Source organism: Narcine bancroftii, chromosome 8 (assembly GCF_036971445.1).
Source record: "Narcine bancroftii isolate sNarBan1 chromosome 8, sNarBan1.hap1, whole genome shotgun sequence".
In the NCBI taxonomy this organism is placed as follows: domain Eukaryota; kingdom Metazoa; phylum Chordata; class Chondrichthyes; order Torpediniformes; family Narcinidae; genus Narcine; species Narcine bancroftii.
Window position 1 is genome coordinate 13,672,667 of NC_091476.1, and position 22,281 is coordinate 13,694,947.

Consider the following 22,281-nt stretch of genomic DNA (forward strand, 5'->3'; position numbering starts at 1 on the left):
CAGCTTTGAATGATTATCTAGCTCATTATATTATGGTATGAAATGCATTCCATAACCACTGAATGAAATTCAACCGTCTTGGGACAGAGTAGTTGGATGTTGATTACTATTACATCAGCGATGAGGCTTCATATAATGCCAGAAATATTGCAGAAATTGAGCTTTAGTTATAACTAATTGGAAACTGGAAATCTGATTTGATTTATTGAAAATCATCCAAGATTTTATTGAATAAACTTTTTATAAAAAAAATATAGGGAAGCAATTATCTTTTTATATGGGCTTTCACATCAAAAAATTCTTAAGTAATTCAGGACAATATGATGACTTGGTTGTTGCCATTGAGTCAGATATTTCATTTAAAGTTCAATTTTAAATTTTAATATTTTTTTAAAAATTAGACATACAGCCCAGTTACAGGCCCTTTTGGCCCATGAGCCTGTGCCACCCAATTACACCCAATTGACCTACAGCCCCCGGGAAGCTTTTGAACGGTTGGAGGAAACTGGAGTACCCGGAGGAAACCCACACTAACACGGGGAGAACGTGCAAACTCCTTACAGATCACGCTGGATTCGAACCCAGGTCGCTGGCACTGCAACAGCGTCGTGCTAACCCGTATGCTAACCGCACCGCCCCTGGATCAATCAACAAGCCTCAAGAACTGAGGATGATGTGGATCTTGAGGAAATAAAGAATTGCTGGAGGAACTCAGCAAGTCAGATAACATCCATGAGAGTGTAGGTCACTCAATGTTTGGCGTCTTCATAATGGGTTCAAACGCAAAACATTTGTGTTTTTCTTTGTCTGCTGGAGATTATACATCTTTGATTTTGGTGCTTGTTTTGAAGGCAGAAATTATCCATAAATCCTTTGGCATCCCTGAACATGGATTACATTTTGTATCAGTTTAAGCAAAATATACATCTCATGCAAAGCTCCATTACAAGCATAGCATTGTGACATGCATCTGAATGTTAATAAACTAGATCCAGCATTCAAGTCAGTCGTGGTTTGCAGCTGATCCAAAAGCAAAACCTGAGCCAAGATGATTTTTGTCAATATCCTTTCATTGCTAGCCATTTGCTTGATTAACTGTGGAGGCACTACTGATGAATGGAAATTGAGTAGGAAGTGGGAATATTTTGAAATTCGTGTTCAAATTTATTATCATCCGATTGCACAAGTACATCCCGTCAGAACAGGGTTCTCTGTTCCTCGATCAAAAAGATATTACACTGATATAACACACATATAGACAAATAATACATGTGCAGGTCAAATAAACAAATCTACCTATATACATACATGGGCACACACATGTGTGTATTATTTTACATTTTCATACAAACATATTTAGACATACAGCAAGGTAACAGGCCATTTCAGCACACGTCCATACTGCCCAATTTACGCCTAATTAATCTACAAATCCTGGTATGCTTCAAATGGTGGGAGGAAACTGGAGCCCCCAGGCAAAACCCACCCAGACATGGGGGGGACATACAGACAGTGTGGGATTTGAACCATGGCCCCGATCACTTGCACTGTAGAGACATTGTGCTAACCAATACACCAACAGTACCACCCCATTATATACACATGCACACACACATATAAATAAATTAATATTGTTCAGAAAATATTAGAGTTTTATTCAAGTTGATCTAGGATTTGTAATATTATTATCTCTGGTTTTAGACATGTGACTTTGTAAAATCTCATGAAAGATTTTCTGTGACGACAGTACTTTTTAAAAATGGATGCAATAATTATACAGTAATTGGAATTGTGTTGGTTGCTGGGTTTCTCCTTTGGTCTCTAATCAGGGCTCACTTAGCTTCTCCTAAATAGAATGGATTCAGGCCATGATCATCAGAAGTGGAAGTCAAGCTGTGCTGTAAGAAAACTCACAGCAAAACCACTTAAACTTACAGCAGTCCATTTATTCCGCTATAGTTACACCAGTGAGAGTGAGGAAGTATAAAGAAGAGTTCAATAACTCTTGCTCTGTACTGAGCCTCACTCAACATACGCAGGTTTCAGACATGATTTATATCCTAAACTGGGACCAATGTCTACATGAGATTCTAAGTTCCTTGGCACAAATTATTGATTAATTGGCAGTTAAATATTTTTGCCTCTGTTAGCTTTTTATTAGCTAGGTTTGTTAATCTTAAAACATTGTTCTTAGTCATTCATTTTACTAAAAAGACCTTACTAAACACTTTATTGAAGGATTAAATCTTTTAATGGGTTTAATTACAATAGGCAATAGGTGCTAGAGTAGGCCCATTGGCCTGTCGAGCCAACACCACCATTTTTAAGATCATGGCTAACCTGTTTGCTATAGCAAGAGCTCCACAATTCTCTCCAGGTGCAGCAAGTTGTTTTGGTGAGACGCCCCCTAATCTCCATTCAGACACATCAACAAACTGGGAGAATTCAAATATTGACTGACCATTTCTATCCATGGATGCTGTCTGACCTGCTGAGTTCACCACAGTTTGATCCATGAACTGAGAGTTTTAGACATATAGAACGGTAGCAAGCCCTTTTGGCCCATAAGCGTGCCACTCAATTGCACCCAATTGACCTACAACCCCAGTACATTTTGAAGGGCAGGAGGAAACTGGAGCCCCCATGGAAAACCCATGAAAACATGGGGCGAATGTAGAAACTCCTTTCAGACAAAGAAGGATTCAAACCCTGGTGCCGATCGCTGGCGCTGTAACTGTTATGCTAACTGTGGGCTCACAGTGGAAGACTCCATTCTGGAAGAAATAGCATAGGCCAGCAGCAAAGTGGCAGGTGATTTCAAGGAACAGTCTATCTTTCCAATTCTCTTTAATGATAACACTTGTTCTTCATTTTTCACTCATAAGCAAACTAAGCTAGTTTTAGGATAGATACATCAGGGATGTATACTCATGAGAGCCATGATTAACACCAGTAGTGCTAAAGTTTTCACATGAAGTTCCAAAAGATTATTAAATACAAGAAATTCCACCTGAGCACATGACAAAAATTGGCCCTTTGGCCCACAGTGCCTGCATGGACATGAGGCTAAATTAACCCAAATCTCTGGAGACTGCTGATGTTGGAATCTGGAGCAACAAAAAACCTGCTGGAGAAATTCATAGGGCCAAACATATACAGTGGAAGGAAAGTCAACATTTGGGGTCAGAACCTTTCGTCGAGACTAGAAGTGCAAAATGGAAATAGCCGGTATAATAAGAGCAGTAGGGGAAGGAGTAGTAATGGGCCAGTCAGGACTTGAATGCAATTTCCCATTCCCACAACATTTGTCTATCCTTGGCCTTATTCACTCCCAGATTGAGGCCCAACATAAACTAATAGAAATCATCACAGTTTCGGCCTGACAAGTCTCCAGCCCAATGGCACAAACCATAAATTTTCCAATTCAAGGTACCATTGTCTCTCTTTTTCCTCAAAGCTTTTCCTCTTTCCTCTTGAACTGACATCCCCATTTTGTTCCCATTCCACACACCCTCATCTATCTTTCCTGGTCCCATCTACTCATATTTCAGTGGTTCTCAACCTTTATCTTTCCACTTACATATCACTTTAAGCAGTCCCTATGCCATAAGAGCTCTGTGCTAAGTAAGGGATTGCTTAAGGTGGTATGTGAGTGGAAAGAAAAAGTTTGAAAACCACCATTTTAATTGTACCTTATTGACTTGTTATGTGCAAGGTTTCATAACTCCAAAGGAAATGGGCCAATGACAATTTTTCACAAGCAAAATATTTCAGTAACAATTGGGTCCAGAGCAGTGGTTCTCAACCTTCCCTTCCCACTCGCATACCACCTTAAACAATCCCTTACCAATCACAGAGCACTGATGGCACAGGGAATATTTAAAGTGGTATGTGAGTGGAAAGAAAAAGCTTGAGAACCACTAACCTACAGGATTGCACCCTTTCTGTTCCCCCACCCCCACACCACTCCCACCCCTTCAGTTCTACCTGGTCTAATTTCTCCTTTGTCTCTTTCCTAATAACTGTCATTATAACACCATGATCACCTTTTTAACTGATTAGATTCCAGCACTGGTCCGAAAGTTCTGATTTATTACCAGAGTACATATACGATCACATAAAACCCTGAGATTCTTTTTCCTGCAGGCAAGGCAGAATTACCACTTCTTGGTCAAGTAACGCACTGTACTCAAGAAGATATGTACACATAGTGAGGAAATAGCAGAGGCTCTGGCAGTGATTTTTCAAATGTCATTAGAGACGGGTATAGTGCTGGAGGATTGGCGTGTTGTGCTTGTGGTTCCTTTGTTTAAAAAGGGTTCGAGGAGCATGTCTAGCAATTATCGGCCTGTAAGTTTGATGTCTGTGGTAGGTAAATTGATGGAAAGCATTCTTAGAGATAGTATATATATAAGTATATGGAGGGACAGGGTCTGATCAGGGACACTCAACATGGATTTGTGCGTGGAAGGTCATGTTTGACCAACCTTGTTAAATGTTTTGAAGAGGTGACTCGGAATGTTGATGAGGGTAGAGCAGTGGATGTTGTCTATCTGGACTTCAGTAATGCCTTCGATAAGGTTCCGCATGGGAGGTTAGTTAGGAAGGGTAAGTCCTTGGTTATTAATTTGGAGATAGTCAAATGGATTTAACAGTGGCTGGAAGGTAGGTGCCAGCGAATAGTATTAGATAATTGTTTGTCAGGATGGAGGCCAGTGACAAGCGGTATACCTCAGGGTTTGGTATTAGGACCAATGCTGTTTGTCATATATATTAATGATCTGGAGGATGGGGCATTAAAATGGATTAGTAAATATGCAGATGATACTAAAATATGGGGAACTGTGGATGACGAAGAGGGTTTTCAAAGATTGCAGAGGGATTTAAACTGCTTAGAGGAGTGGGCAGAAAGATGGAAGATGGAGTTCAATGCTGATAAGTGTGAGGTAATTCATTTTGGAAAGAATAATCAAAGCAAGACATATGTGGTAAATGGGAGGGTGTTGAAGAATGCAGTGGAGCAGAAAGATCTTGGAATAACGTTGTTCCCTGAAGGGAGGAGCGCATGTGGATAGGGTGCTGAAGAAGGCCTTTAGTATGCATGCCTATATAAATCAGTGCATAGAATATAAGAGTTTAGAAGTAATGATGAAACTGTACAAGGCATGGGTGAGGCCAAATTTAGAGTACAGTTTGCTGTGTGCAGTTCTGGTCACTGATTTATAGAAAGGATATTAACAAGAGAGAGTGCAGAGAAGATTTACAAAAATGTTGCCTGGGTCTTAGCATCTGGAATGCAAGGAGAGATTGAGCAAATTAGTTCTTTATTCCTTGGAACGTAGAAGGCTGAGAAGGGATTTGATAGAGGTGTTTAAGATAATGAAAGGGATAGATAGAGTTGATGTGGAAAGGCTTTTCCCATCAAGAATAGGAGAGATGGATATGAGAGGTCATGGGTTGAGAGTTGACGGGGAAAGCTTTAGGAGTAACATGAGGGGGAAGTTCTTTACTCAGAGAGTGGTTATTGTGTGGACTGGGCTTCCGGGAAAGGTGGTGGAGGCAAGGTCAATTTTGTCATTTAAGAAAGAGTTGGATAAGTATATGGATGGGAGGGGGATGGAGGGATATGGGCAGAGTGCTGATAAGTGGGATCAGCCCCTGTAGCTCAGAAAGGTAGGGAAAGGAAGAGGAGGGCAATAGTGGTAGGGGACCCCATAGTTAAGAGGACAGATAAGGGATTCTTTGGACGCAGCAAGGAGAACCGGATGGTGGTTTGCCTCTTTGGACGCAGCAAGAAGAACCGGATGGTGGTTTGCCTCCCTGGTGCCAGGGTCCGGGATGTTGCTGCTCATGTCCCGGATATCCTAAAGTGGGAGGGACAGGAGCCAGAGGTCGTGGTACATGTAGGTACCAATGACATAGGGAGGAATAGAGAAGAGGTCCTAAAAAGTACAGGCAGCTAGGTAGGGAGTTAAAAAGAAGGACCGCAAAGGGGGTAATCTCTGGATTACTCCTTGTGCCACGTGACAGTGAGAATAGAAATAGAATGAGGTGGAGGATTAACACGTGGCTGAAGGGGTGGAGTAAGGGGCAGGGTTTCAAGTTTCTGGATCATTGGGAAATTTTTTGGGGAAGATGTGACCTGTACAGTAAGGACGGGTTACACTTAAATCCCAGGGGGACCAGAATCCTGGCAAGGGTATTAGCTAGGGCTACTCAGGATCCTTTAAACTAGAATGGTTGGGGGGAGGGAGCAAAATAGTACAGAGCAGTAAGGAGAAGGTTAGATTGCAAACAAACAAAGTTTGTAGTAAGTATTTGAATATGGATGGGCAGGTGATAGAGAAAGGAAATGCTCTGGAAGAAGATGAAGGGCAATTGGCAGGAAAAGGAAATAATGTTGTTATTAAAGATGAGGGAAAACAGGGATTAAGAATTGGGAAATCTCTGAAATTCATATATTTTAATGCCAGGAGTATTGTAAAAAAGGTGGATGAGCTAAAGGTGTGGATTGATACTTGGAAGTATGATGTGGTAGCGATTAGTGAGACATGGTTGCAGGAGGGATGTGATTGGCAGCTGAATATCTCTGGGTTTCGTTGCTTTAGGTGTGATAGAGTCGGAGGGGCAAGAGGAGGTGGTGTTGCATTGCTTGTCAGGGAGAATATTACAGCGGTGCTTAGGCAGGATAGATTAGAGGGCTCGTCCTAAGGAGAGGTTACACTTGTAGGGGTGTATTATAGACCACCCGGAGGGGACCGAGACCTAGAGGAGCAAATCTGTAGGGAGATAGTGGATATTTGTGATAAGCACAGGGTTGTAATTATAGGAGATTTTAATTTTCCACATATAGATTGGGAAACACATTCTGTGAAAGGGCTGGATGGGTTAGAGTTTGTGAAATGTGTGCAAGATAGTTTTTTTACAACAATATGTAGAGGTGCCGACCAGAGAAGGAGCAGTGTTAGATCTACTGTTGGCAAATGGGATGGGTCAAGTGATGGAGGTTAGTGTTGGCGAGCACTTTGGGTCCAGTGATCAGAATGCCATCAGCTTCAATGTCATTATGGAAAGAGATAAGTCAGGGCCAAGGGTTGAGGTTTTTGATTGGGGAAAAGCTAGATTTGAGGAGATGCGAAAGGACTTACAGGGTGTGCATTAGGACAATTTGTTTTATAGGCAGGATGTAGTAGAGAGATGGAAATCTTTTAAAGATCAGATTTTGAGAGTGCAAAAGCTTTATGTTCCTGTTAGGTTAAAAGGAGGGGAAAAAGGTTTGAGAGAGCTGTGGTTTTCAAGGAATATTGGAAACTTGGTTTGAAGAAAAAGGGAGGTGTACATTAGGTATAAGAAGCATGGAATTAAGGAGATGTTTGAAAAATACATTGAATGTAAGAGGAATCTTAAGAGAGGAATTAGGAAAGCTAAAAGAAGGTACGAGGAGACTATAGCAAGCAGGGTGAAAATTAATCCAAAAGGGTTCTACAAATATGTTAATGGTAAAAGGAAAGCGAGAGACAAAATTCGTCCCTTAGAGAATCAGAGTGGAAAACTGTGTGTGGAGCCTAGAGAAATGGGGGAGATATTGAACAGTTTCTTTTCTTCGGTATTCACCAAGGAGAAGGATATTGGGATATGTGAGATAAAAAAAAAGCAAATTGGGTAAATATGGAGAATATAGTGATTACGAAAGATGTAGTGTTAGGGCTTTTGAGGAATATAAAGGTGGATAAGTCTCCAGGACCAGACGGGATCTTCCCCAGGACATTGAGAGAAGTAAAGGAGGAAATAGCAGAGGCTCTGACGGTAATTTTCCAAATGTCATTAGAGATGGGGATAGTGCCGGAGGATTGGCGTATTGCGCATGTGGTTCCGTTATTTAAAAAGGGTTCAAGGAGGAAGCCTGGCAATTATCGGCCTGTCAGTTTGACGTCTGTGGTAGGTAAATTAATGGAGAAAGTTCTTAGAGATAGTACTTATAAATATCTGGATAGACAGGGTCTGATCAGGAGCACTCAACACGGATTTGTGGGCGGAAGGTCCTGTTTGACCAATCTGATTGAATTTTTTGAAGAGGTGACTAGGAATGTGGATAAGGGTAGCGCGGTGGATGTTGTCTATATGGACTTCAGTAAGGCCTTCGATAAGGTACCACATGGAAGGTTAGCTAGGAAGGTGCAGTCTTTAGGTATAAATTTTGAGATAGTCAAATGGATTGAACATTGGCTGAAAGGGAGAGGCCAGAGAGTGGTAGTGGATAATTGTCTGTCAGGTTGGAGGCCGGTGACCAGTGGTGTGCCTCAGGGATCTGTATTGGGCCCATTGTTGTTCGTTATATACATTAATGATCTAGATGATGGGGTGGTGAATTGGATTAGTAAATATGCAGACGATACTAAGATAGGTGGAATAGTGGATGATGAAGAAGGTTTTCAAGGATTGCAGAGGGATTTGGGCTGCTTAGAAAAGTGGGCTGAAAAATGGCAGATGGAATTTAATGCTGATAAGTGTGAGGTGCTTCATTTTGGTAAGAAGAATCAGAACAGGACATATGTAGTAAATGGGAGAGCATTGAGGAATACAGAAGAGCAGAAAGATTTAGGAGTAACGGTACATCGTTCCCTGAAGGTAGAAACTCACGTGAATAGGGTGGTGAAGAAGGCTTTTAGTATGCTGGCCTTTATCAATCATTCCATGGAATATAGGAGTTGGGAAGTGATGTTGAGATTGTATAAGGCGTTGCTGTGGCCTAATTTAGAGTTCTGTGTGCAGTTCTGGTCGCCTAATTATAGGAAGGATATAAACAGAGTGGAGAGAGTGCAGAGAAGATTTACCAGAATGTTACCTGGGTTTAAGCATCTAGAGTGCAGGGAGAGATTGGGCAGATTAGGTCTTTATTCTTTGGAGCGTAGAAGGTTGAGAGGGGATTTGATAGAGGTTGAGAGGGGATTTGATAGAGGTATTTAAGATTATGAAAGGGATAGTCAGAGTGGATGTGGATAGACTATTTCCGTTAAGAGTAGGAGAGATTGAAACAAGACGACATGAGTTAAGAGTTAAGGGGCAGAGGTTTAGAGGTAACATGAGGGGGAACTTCTTTACTCAGAGAGTGGTAGCGGTGTGGAATGAGCTTCTGGGAGAAATAGTGGCGGCAGAGTCAATTTTATTATTTAAGAAAAAGTTAGACAGGTATATGGATGAGAAGAAGGTGGAGGGTTATGGTCATTGTGCAGGTAGGTGGGACTAGAGAGGAGTGTTTGGTTCGGTGCGGACTAGAAGGGCCTAATGGCCTGTTTCCGTGCTGTAATTGTTATATGTTATTATATATGTTATGATTAGAGGAGGGTACCTGGATCAGTGCGGACTAGAAGAGCCAAATTGGCCTGTTTCCATGCTGTAATTGTTATATGGTAATATAAATGTAAACAAAAGAGAAAAAAAATCAATAAAGTGCAACCTCTGATGGAGGTTGTTGTTGAGTCTGATTACTATCCATTACTATTCTTCCACCTGACCTCTTTTTTCCTCTTGCCTCTCTCTACCTTTTTCTGGCATCTGTCAATCAACTGCTTCTGCCTCCCCTCCTTGCCATCATCCTTCATCCCTCCTTAGTTCATCAATCCCCTACTGGCTCCTGCCCAACCCCTCCCACCTTGTCCTCATTATATTAGCTAACTGCCATGTACATGCAACCTCAATGAAGGTTTCCAAGCTGAAAGATTAGAGATTCTTTTTCTCCCACTAATGGCACTCAACCCACTGAGGTCCTCCTGGGGATTATTTTCTGGTTCAACTAAAACATTGCTGCTTGCACCTGACAATATCCTTTGATTCCCTGCAGCTTTATGTGTCTATCTAGAAGCCTGTTAAATGCTGTCATAAAATATTAAATCTGCAGAATTTATTGACATGTTTGTAATGGTGACGTACAGATCCAATCCTCTTCAGTTGACAATTCTGGAGCTAAACAGAGTTTCATGGTCAGCCTATTTCTGATTTTAGGATGGACCCCAAGGCAAAGATCAAGTGAGGAGGTGGCTGTACTTTGAACCTGGGCAAGTTTTTTTCTCTTTATTTTAATTAATATTAATGTTTTAATTCATTCCCATTGAATACTTATAATTTAAAAATAAATTCATTATTTTAAAAATGTTTAACGTACATAAATCTACTCCAATTGTTTTTACATGCATCTATCTGTTCACCAGAAACATTCAGAACTTTTTGAATGTGTTGTTGACAGTGGTTACTACAAGGGTGAACTGGCACTGTTGGGGTGGGGGGGTTGGGAGAAGGATATGTTGTCCTAGTCCTGATGTTTAACTACAGACTGATCGCTTCATAAGATAACCATGGCAGATGGACCACTGGCTCCAGTTGGTCTGTGGCACTGTAAAAGGCTAGTGTAGCTCCCCATTGAGACCAGATGAGCACTAGGCAAACAAGAGGTTACACTGGCCATGAATCAGAGTCTGGCCCAAAGTAATAGCAGTTGTGCAAAAGTCTAGAAACTAATTTGGATAATTTGCATATGAATCCAGCTGTATTTTGCCCAATGTGTTGAGATATAAAGAGAAAAAAAATACCAAAGCTGGCAATCAGAAATGAAAACAACCCGGCAGCTCCATTTGTATCAAAAGGCAGCAAATTAGTGCTGCAGTATTTCTGATGAAAAATCTTTCACAAATGCCAATGAACTTGCTCACATTTCCACCATTTTCTAATTTTAAAAACAAATTCTAATATTAGTTAGTGCCAAGCTGAACCAGTCTGTGAGCCTCCAGCCCTTTCTATCTCTCCACCAAAACTTGTTTCGTTTGATCAAAGACATCATGCAATGTTCTTCCACATGGGTCCACCTGTCATCAAAATATTAATTGATTCCTGAAACTACTTCTGCCCTCGATTACTCTCTTGTCAACCACTTGAATTTCACACACCATTGTCATACTAACATATCTGTCCATGGCTGCATGTACTGCCAAGTTGAGATCATTCACAAATTGGACGAAAGCACTCTCCAGCCAGACAGCATCAATATCAACTTCTCCAATTTCCGTTAACCCCCTCCCTAGTCTCTCTCTCTCCCCAATTCCTCTGTCTCCCTTCCTCCAGCTTCCCTTCTTTCCCTGTCAGAAAGCTGTATTTCCCATGTCACTTCTCAGCTTCTTTCTCTTCTAACCTGCCACCTGCATCCACACCTCTTACCTATTAACCTGTCTTTTCCTCCCCCAAACTTATTCAGATATCTGCCTGATTTTCGGCACTCTTGAAGAAGGCATCAGCTGCCTTTTAATTTCTATGGATGCTGTGTGACCTGCAAAGTTTCTCCAGCAGTTTGTGCACGACACCAGAACTCAGCATTGGCAGATTTTCTCGTTTACCTCCAGTGCAGTGAAGAAAAGACATCATTTGAAGGCTCTCAAAATTTTTGACATCTTGTCTATATATGCACACAAGATGTGTTTGTTTTTAATCTAATGATTGTTATTCACTATTTTCCCCAGTGCTCTCTACTTTCAGCTCTGAATTGATCAGTTATGCCTCCTGAAGCAATACCTGATTTCTCACTGAAAAAGGCCATGATAAAACTGAGTGTGTTCTTTAACCTCAAGGAGGGTGTATTATCACATTCGTGAAGTGTACCTTTTGTCACAGGTGGCGTGCCTGCAGAGTTGCAAATTCTAGATGGAACCAAATAATATTTTCTACAAATATCTGTATTACTCAATTGCTTTTGGTTCCAGTGACACGATCTGCATACCAGTTGATCTCGTAGCAGATACTGCAGTAAAAATGAAGAATGAAGGCAAGACCTATGCATGAGAAAATAGTGCCATGAGACTTTTCAACAAGGTACCATCTTTCCAAGATCATTACTGATTCACATGTCAAAATGCAGGTCAAAAAGAGCTGCAACTTTCAATGCTACACAGCATTTGCTCACGGCCCAGCAGTGAAACTGGAACAGTTGATCTTGTGGCCATTTGGGATTTGCAGGGCATAGATTCTGAAACTGATACTAACTCATTCAAAATGTTATGGATTTTCTCCCAAGTAATACATTTAGTGACTTGAGTTATTCCAAATGATTTCAGATGCACAGAATGATGGATGCGATTATCACAAATTCCTTGAATGATGGAAGTGGCTAAAGGTGGAGATAATTTCAGATCCTCTCAGCCTACTTCCAAACAAATTTCATGCAATGAAATGAGAGCTTCTCTGCTGTTGCAAGCATTTAATATCATTTGTAATTCAATGTTTCTTTTTCTATATGTTACATTATTTGTCGTACCTCTTCTCTAATGCTAATTTGCATTTAATTGAGGCAGAACCAGTCACATTAAGAACAATATTGGTTCAAAGCTTGGCAGGATGGCACGAACAATATATGAAAAATCCACTATTTTCTTGACAGTAACACATTTAATGCAATAAAATGCATCAAGGCACAAGAGTTTAAAATTAATGTGGTCACAAATAATTTTTAAAAATGACCAGCCATTTAAAAATAAATTGTAAAGAGGAATAGAGGAATACGGAGGCAGAGAGGTTTGGAGAAGACATTTCATAACATCAGGAGCGATTAAAATCAGGAAGTCCAAGCAAGCAGATAGATGATAACACGTGAAAATGTTAGAGCTTGGGGAAGGTGTGGGTTAACTTGAGTTATTGAGCACCAGATTGGGAGAAAATGGGAGCTTGCTCACAAGAGGAAGTAAGCACCCAAGTTGTGGATGAGGATGGCACGGGAGAGGTTGTCCTGAAATGTATTGATGTAATCATTTCTGGAAGAAACAAAGGCTTGGAGACCAGAGGTAAGGTTGTGAGATGCCTCTGGGCTTATTCACTGGATGGAATGATCTTACCTAATTTGATGATGATCTAGAAAAAGCCAAGTGGAAAGTCAGAACTGTTTCATGGACGGACATCAGCAAGTTCAAAAAGAATAGGTCAATGCCTTGTTCCTTATACTTCTTCCTTCGCATTCTGGGAGCTTGATCACTCATACCTTGACATTTCTTTGTCTCATTAATGACCCACACTTCTTTCCCCACCTCTTTGAAATCCTCTCATTTCCATGCGTAAAATGCTTCGTCCTGCATCTCTACAAATTATCACATGCTCCTAACTCCATTCAACTCTGCCATCTGCAGCTCTCACCCATCACTGTGCTTCTGAAACCTTTGCCCCTTGCATTTACTGGCTATGTTCATGTGGCCAATACATTTTTGGCCATCTCTCCCACTTCGGACATTTTTAGTGACATTATCCCAGGGTGAAGGGTCAGAAACCCAAATGCATAATTCGTAAGTAAATCGATTTCAGATGCTCCTCCACCTGTTCCATTCCATTTTGGACCTATCCACAGCCATGTCGATAATAAATTGGATTGTAACAGAGAATGATGATGCAATGCAAAAGTTCTGATGGAATGTAGTCTAAAGCATGAGAGAGATGAAACCAAGAGGGGAAGAAACTTTTCATGATCTTTCAATTATCTTTCCATATCAGAGGACTGGAGAATTGCTACATTATAAACAACCTGTCCATTTTCACTCTTCCTGGAAGCCCAAAACTAATGCACCTTACCATTCATTACAAGAGCCAACTGAGCATTCAAACATCCAAAGCATTCATCCACCTGCCTTTTAGTTGTTGCTGCGTGGTATTTAATAAAAATCAATCGACCCAGCAAAATTTGTAGCTAGATGCTTTATGAAAAGCTGAAATATGTAAACACTCAATTATTTCAGTATTCCTGCCAGTGTTTTAAAATCTGGCCTCGTACGTGAATGAGATTAGAGTGAAAGCACTTTGCGGGAACTGTTGAGTAACATTGTTGTTGCAACACAAACGCATTACTGAATGCCACAAATTACATGCCTTTCAGATTGGTTCAGCTATTTTGTTTCCTGGGGCTGAAATGCACTTACTGAACACTTCCAAACCACTTGCAACTCGAGATCATAAAAATTACTCCACCACAATCTCCAGTAAATGGTTTTAGTTACGTTGAAACCCAAACAACAGTGATATAAAAACAGCAAATTGCAATGCACAATTTATTGGAAGAAACAGAGGAAATGGAGATTAAATAGTGTTGCCAATTTTTTTATTTTGTCACTATATGTTACCTATGAGAGACACAATAAGGAAAAGGTGACCATGGCAGCAGACCAGTGAAGGGCTCAGCAGAAGTTGGACCCACACGGGCTGAAAGTGATTTGCAGTTGGGGGACCCACATGGGCCGCAGGCTGCCAGTGATTAACTTTTGGAAACCAGGTATTGGACCCAGGATTCAAGAGGGTGCGGACAGCAAGAAGAACTCACAAAGAGCCTCAGGTGCTGAAGGCTTCCTGATTGTGTTGGAGGTTTGAAGCTGGAGCTTGGGTTGCTAACGTATCAAATAGGAGTCCCTGAGGCTGCCAAGTCTGCAGGAGTGCTGAAGAGAGTCCATAGACACCCAGTGACTGTGAAGGGACTCTCGTTTGCTTCTCTTTCTCTCTCACTACCAGGTGACACTAATAGTGAATCTTTGTCTGTCTTACAGAAGGCAATTTCAGCAATATTACATGTTCTGTAGTATTACATGAAAATAAAGGAATCTTGAATAAATTTCAATCCAAAAGAGTATACTCCATAATTTGATCACCACCCAAAAGGGATCTAAAGTTATTTGAAATTAGTTCTTACTGCCTCATAGACCAAACAACCATAAATATTTTAAAATGAGCAAAACTGAATTAAATATAAAGCATTGGGATTGTACAAGAACACCCATAACCTTTCAAAAGATAAGTCCAAAGTTAAATGCTACTCTTCACAATGTTGTAATTTTATACTTTATGCAAAGAGGGAACAATCATTTTTTTTTATGAAGTAAACTGTTATTAAATCTTAAATTTAGAGATACAGCACAGGCATTTCCGGCCCACGAGGTCGTGCTTCCCAATTACATCTGTGTGACCAATTAACCAACTAACCTGCACATCTTGGGAATGTAGGAGGAAACTCGAGCACATGGAGGAAACCCATTATATTTCAATGTTCTGTCGATTTTCTTCTTGGGTGACATTTGCCATCACATCATCCTGCTCCCTCACACAGTTCAGCTACATTTTAATCCTCTACACATCAAAATACCTTATCTTGGCTCAACCCATAGCTTTACATGTTAGAAGAAAATATTCTACCAATAGCAAAAATTAAAGAAATCAGAAGCTTGAAATCTAAAATAAAAACAAAAAATACAGAAAATATTCAGCAGCTCACGATGAGTGTTTGGAAATTGTAGCAACATTCACGTTTCAGATCCAGGACCCTTATCGGCTTCATTATATTCTACCACAGCAAAACAAATTAATATTCCTTCTGATAAAAGCAACAGTCATGACATTATGAATATCCTGGAAACAAAGCTTCATCAATGTCAACTGTGCGTCCATTGCCTTCTGTCAGATAGCTGAGGGTTCAAGTCCCACTTGAGACACACCAAGCACTAAAATGCAGCTGTTGTCGGAGGTACTCTGTGGTTTAATTTAAAATGACATTCTTCCTGCAAGTAAAAGACGTAAAGATCGTGGTAGGATTTAATGGAGGATGACTGTGGTAAACCACTGTTGTGCCATGATTGGCTGCCGCCAGTTGGACACACCTCCTGAGACTAATCCTACCCACAGCCCCTTGCATGTTACCCTTTCTCATTGCTTCAATCAGTCAATGAGGTTGATGGTAGTCCCCATCTTGAGTTAATAAAAGCCTGATAGTTTCCCAGTATCAGAATTTTGAGATTATTGATGATACATCAAGTTTATTAACTAAATTTTTCCAAAAAAAAAGCATGGAACAGTACCTGAAATCTGAGAAGCTTGATATCAACCCCCAGTTGCCGAACACCCCAAACACATTCAAACTGCTTTGAAACTTTTTTGGCAGTAACTGCGGATGCCATCACCACAGATGTTTAATGACTGAGACTACTCCTCTTGCGTGTTGGGCTCCATGTGTTCCCATTGATTAGTGATGTCAGCTTGTACCACACAGCTATGGAGACCCTCAAGGCCCCATATTGCAGGAAGGTTAATGAGATCCACGCCAGGCATCACCTGGCCACCATAAAACAGCAACATGGTGAGACGACTCCCGAGACTATGGGCCCTCCAGATCCCATGTAGGGCATGTGACTGTGAGGCTGTTTCAACCACTCAGAATGAAGACGACCTAATCAGATGTGCGTACATGGCTAATATCTGCTCTGGGTACATACAGCAACAGCTTTTGGAGCAAAATGTTCTCAACCTTCAAAGGACGTTTAAACTTACAGATACTCTGGAGATGGACTTCGAGAACTCAGGTGACTACTCAGCTGCTTGAGCACCGTGGATATTACTATTCTGGAATGGGCGTCATCACAGATGACATTGCCAAGGCAACCATGCCTGCATCCACACTGTTCCAAGTGGACAGAGATGCATCTGACTTTGCCTTGGTTGCCACACTCAATCAAGTGGGCAGACCTGTTGCCCTCTTTTCACAAACCCTCAAAGGCCCTGAAATTCACCATTCCTCCATCAAGAAGGTGTTCCAGGCCATCATGGTGGCTGTACACCACTGAAAGGCACTATCTCCCAGTCCTCACAGATCAGTGAGCAGTAGCATTCATGTTTAATAAAAAGCGAAGGGGAAAATCAAGAATGATAAGATACTTCAGCGGAGAATCGAGCTACATACTTACAACAATGACATCCTCTACCAGCCCAGCAAACTTAACGAGCCCTTGGACGTTCTTTCCTGGGGAACTTGTGCTTGTGTTCAAATAGACAGACTGAAGGATCTCCACAATGGCTTTTGCTACCCCGGAGTTAGTCGATTTTTCCATTTTATCAAATCTTGGAATTTACCATACTCCACTGAGGAAGTCTGGACTATGACTAAAAACTGTCAGGTCTGTGCTGAAAGAAAACCCCAGTTTGAACAGCCAGACAAAGTGCATCTGCTCAAGGCCACCTGCCCCTTCGAGTGTCTCAACATTGATTTGAAGTGATCGCTCCCCTCCTCTAACTGGAATGTCTACTTCAATGATGAATACTTTGGTTTTCCCCTTCACCAGATATGATCATGGTCACAGTTATCAAGGCCCTCTGGAATTTTTTCACTCCCTTTGGTACCCTGGTTTCATCCACAGTGACCGTAGTACATCATTCTTGAGGGATGAGTTGTGGCAGTACCAAGTGGCCAAGGGCATTGCCATAACAGGTCCACCAGCTACAATCCTAGCAGTATTGGGCAAGTAGAAAGGAGAACATCACAGTCCTCCTGGCATTGAGATCACGGGGTCTCCCAATGGCAGGAATTCCTCCCAGATGCACTTCACTCCATCCAGTCACTTTTATGTACGGCCAGCAACAACACTCCTCATGAACAGATGTTTGTTTTCCCTCAGAAGTCTACATCAGAGACGATGCTGCCCGTCTGCCTTACTTCCCCTGGACCAGTCCAGCTATGGAAGCATGACAGGCAATCTAAGACTAACCCGGTGGTCGAGATGGTCCGCCATCTCTACATGAATCCCTAGTATGCCTATGTTGCTTTCCCCGAAGGGCACAAAGACACGGTCTCGATATGGGACCTTGTTCCATCAGAGGCCTGCCCTACCACCATTGACTTTCAACAGACAACCCCTCCCACTTCAACTTTAGGGGCCCTAGAGCCTGCAGCGTACTACCCTCAACCCCAGGCCACTCTTGTCGCCAATGATGTACTAGCTCAACACTTCACCATCACCATCTGTCCCAACCCACAACAAACTGTTAACAGACAAATTCACAAGCTGCTCTGGATGCTATGATGGCACCACCAACCATTGCCACATTGCTTGCTGTGGCAGAAGAGAGCCCCGATAGTCTTAACCTGTACAGTTGTTTCACCCCTTTTTTTCTCATCCCACAGAACTCTTCTTAAAAAGGAGGGGTTAATATGGTAAACCAATGTCATGCCATGATTGGCTGCTACCAGTTGGACATACCTCCAGAGATTGAATCTACTCATAGCTCCTTGCACTTTTCCCACTCTCATTGATTTGATCATTGAGGTTGAAGGTAGTTCATGTCTTTAGCTAATAAAAGGCTGACAGTTTCCCAATATTAGCTTTTTGTGATTCTTGATGGTACATCAACTACCATGGTTCAAAATGTTAAGTGTAATGCATGTACATTTCCTTTTCATATGAATGCCATTCCACCTTCAAATCAATGTTTGCTCTCAGAGCATTCACATCAGTCCAATCCCAGCCTTTGCTTCTCTGCAACTTATTCTCCAACTCATGCCCATCAAACACTCTCCACCCAGTTCTTCTGCCAACAAATAGCACACAAGGTGCTGAATTACCAGCTGCCTTTGGAAATATTGGAGGAAACTCACACCATCAAGGGGAGAATGTTGCCATGCAAGGTTAAGACTGAATTTGGCTCACCAGAGATAAGCAACAGCATGAGAAGAGCTTGCAAATGATTCAATTTAGATGCTGAAGAAGAGTTAATCCAAATAAATAAATCGTTATTGTCTTAGATTATTTTTGTGCATGTCAAAATAACTATCACTAGTTCACAAAGATCTTGAATTACTAAGATAAATATATGGCTTACAGATAGATGTATGCCGGACTCAACAACTGCAATTCATATTCAGCATTCCCAATGCTTGTGATTTTTTATTCAGTAGATGATATAAGAATCAATAACAATCTCACAGGTAGCAAGTTGATCTCCATGTTCGCAGTCTTCCTTTGAAGTGCATCTTGAAAAAATTGGATATGAAAGTTATTGCATTTAATTAAACTATGTGCATTTGTGAACTGGACTGATTTTTGTTCCACTGGAGCTGCTTATGAGAATGTGGAAGACTGTTGGGCAATGTTGATCAAGGATGTGGATAGTGGGAATGAGAATGACATCCAAAGAAATAAAGGGATGGTGACAGGGGATTGAAAGGTCCTGTTTTTGCTTTCTCACCCTTAAAATCTCTCAGCCCAGCAGGGTCTACATTTGTTAATCTGGAAGGCGTCATAAAAAGGAAGCAAAATAAATGACTGGAAAATGTGTTCCTGGATGTTTCCAGCTTCATTTGAGATTGGGAAAAAAATGCGTCAGATTTTATTCACCGACAGGTGCATGGTCTTTGAACTTCTTCATGCATCAGAACTATTTGGAACCCATGCAATGATGAGATAATTTTTTCCTGCATGTTAATTGTGCAGATCTGAATGCTTATTTAACAAAGAAATCATGTTAATTATATGATGTTTCCTTATGCCCAGAGCAGCTGCATGAAATTGCTTTCATCAAACAATGCTCTCAGTATTTAATTTAATTGAGATTCTGCCCACAATAATCATTCACATTCTTCTGTGAAGGCTTTTCAATCCTAAAATACACATGTACTTATATTTTGGATTTGATGCAATGTTTTTTTTTTGTTCTTTTCCTTAATTTCTCAATTATTTTAACCTGGTAGACTAGACGATTAAAATGGTCCAAGGGTTAATTATCAGAATTCTTCCTGGGGTCAAAGTCGAGCAGTGTTTTCAACAAGGAGAGCCTCCACTGATGACTATCTCCTCCCTGAATTGTCAAAAGATGACCACCATTAGTCCCTTCTGATGACCACTTAATCACTCTGTCATTCCTAATCACCATTCACTCCTGTTCCCAACTGCCATTTATGTACTTTTGGTGATCATAAGGGCTCATCTTCCAGTCACCATCTCTTCATCACAAATATCATGAACTTACTTTACCTCAAGTTCATCAGGAACCTCTCCTTGTCTCCCCAAACACTTCAATCACTACCCATTTTCCACTGATGTATCAGTGAAGACAATTGATGAATGTTTATACCATAAATCCCCTTCTCTTCTCCTCCTCTTAGTAACAACAAAACCATCCCAGACACCTCCTTTCCACTATGACTTATCTTTGTCTCCATTTCAGGGAGTAGATTAGTGACAAACATCCATTACAAGTCAACAAATTCCCATAGTTTTCTAGATAATGCTCCCTCCTGTTCTGACACTTCCATTCTCCCAGTGTCTTCATATCCACCCTTATGGGGTGACTTTCAATCCAATTGCCTTGGAGATGGATTATTTTCTTCACCATGGCTTCTCATCTACTAGAGTGGTTTGAGCACTACATCTCAGCTATTTCCTGCACTTCTGTTCCCATTCCCTCTTCTTCCAAACAGGAAAGAATTTAACCAGTCCTTTTTTTTCCATCCCACCAGCACCCACATTTAGTGGATCATCCTGCGATATTTGCAACCCTCAACAAGATCAGGCAGCTTTCCTTTCTGAAATCCATTCCTTTTGCAATTCCATCAATCACTTCCCTTCTCATGATATTCTGCCATGCAACCAAGGGAGATGCCACACTTGCTTTTTTTTAACCTCAATAGGCCACCATCCAAGATCACAAACGGTCCTTTCTTCAATTTAGTGCATTATATTCTGTGCTTGGAATATAATCTCTATATTCAAGTAATCAAATTCAGATTGGGTGATGAATTTTTCTCCACTTTTTCTGCAATATAAAATTAACTTCTTCTGATCATCTTTTTCAATTCTGATAAAAGATCTCTGCCTTGAATTATGAGCAATGTTTCTCTTTTCATGGGTGTTGCAAAACTTTTACTTGTTTCCAGTGTACAACCCATCAACCACAATCAGAGAGAGAATTGTGATTAGTAGGCTTTAATCAGCTTAAAGTGTCAGCTCAGCTTGCTGGCCTGGCTCCAAGGCAGGTACTGAGGGAGGGGTTTAGGCAAAACAGTCTTAATAGGGATATCTGGGAGGGAGGAGTCACAGGTTCAGGGGTGGGCCAGTCCATACAGTACTTAGCGCCACATCCAGTATTTCCTATTTTAGCTTATTTGAAGACAATTGATGAATGTTTATACCATAAGAAAAATCTAAAGGTATTTGCCATGATTCATGGTGTGATAAAAACAGATATTACTTCTTCACTGAGTAATATTGTTTATTCCCCTACATGACTTTCACTTCTTATATTGAGTACATGAAGGCTCATACAAATTTAATGGTTTACTTGCAACTATAAAATGTAGGTGAGATTAAAGGGCCTTACAACAGGGCCAGAATCTACGCAAATTTAACAGATGCAGCAACCTAGAATAGCTTACTAACGTTGAGCACCAATGTTGAATCTGGGTGAAGTGCTCTATTCTCTTTCTTTGTTTGTCTGTGCAGAAAAGCCCGAATGTTATACACATTATATGAATGAGATTGTCCTCTTCCCAAATGCTGATTCACCAACTTCAATTGAAGGTGTCCTAAAATATGAAATTTCACAGAAATGCAATCATTTCACAGAACAAAAGATAGTTCGCTGTTAAGTGTATCTTGTTTCTGATAATAATGCTTTGCAAGTGTGGGCCAAACGTAAAACCACTGAGCTACCCCTCTCCAATGACAACCATAGAAACAGTAAAACACAAAAGTCTGCATACACCGTGACTGAAGTAAAAAAAAAACATAATGATGGAGAAACTCAGCAGGTCAAAAAATGTCCTTTATATAGCAAAGATAAAGATACATAACCAACAATTTGGGCTTGAGCCCTTCATCAACTTGATGAAGATGTTGAGCTTGAAATGTTGGTTATGTATCTTTATCTTTGTTTATATAAAGGACGATTGTCTCACCTGTTGAGTTTCTCCATCATTGTTTTTTTTTTTACCATGAGAATAATCGTGCTTATTCTCTCTATTTATTGCCGTTTCACTTAAAAGGTGTGTAACTATCTCTGTTTCAACTTAGAGGAGTATTTCAACAGGCCTTGAAGAAATTTGTTCTCTTTTCCCTCCCTCACACCTAAAATCTGGTGCTATGTGATCCAAATCCTAACTTCTGTTTAAGGACTTCTGATCTATATTGTTATAAAACTATCTTTTGGCCCTGTTATTTTCAAAGCTAATGAGCCTCTTTCCTTTGAGAGTAGACAGTAGAGGAGTAAGTACTCCTTTTACATGTTGGGAACAAAAGTGATCACAGAGGACCCTGATTATATAACAATTTTAGCACAATTTTTTAAAACTTGGAAATAAATGATTCATAGTGATTTATTGCTATTTCAAATGGGACTTGATCGTCCATATTTGACTTTACTGGGGTTTGTTTCTTCAATGTTCACTGTAGGTCATTTTTTTGGTGATAATACCTGCATTTTATTGAATTTCAATTGTCAGCTTCCAGATCTTTG

The 22,281-nt window shown here is 40.7% G+C and overlaps 1 protein-coding gene across 13 annotated transcripts in view; it reads right to left on the minus strand.

The window, feature by feature from the left end:
- tenm1 (teneurin transmembrane protein 1) overlaps nucleotides 1–22,281 on the minus strand; it is an 832,896-nt gene that overhangs the window by 703,598 nt on the left and 107,017 nt on the right. For 12 of the 13 annotated variants that reach the window (XR_011342879.1, XR_011342876.1, XR_011342875.1 and 9 more), the window contains exon 1: nucleotides 16,330–16,392. The exons of the other annotated variant lie outside the window; for it this stretch is intronic. The gene's annotated coding sequence lies outside the window, so the exon portion shown is untranslated. Of the gene's footprint in view, nucleotides 1–16,329; nucleotides 16,393–22,281 lie in introns of those variants that run through there. 13 annotated transcript variants of the gene reach the window in all.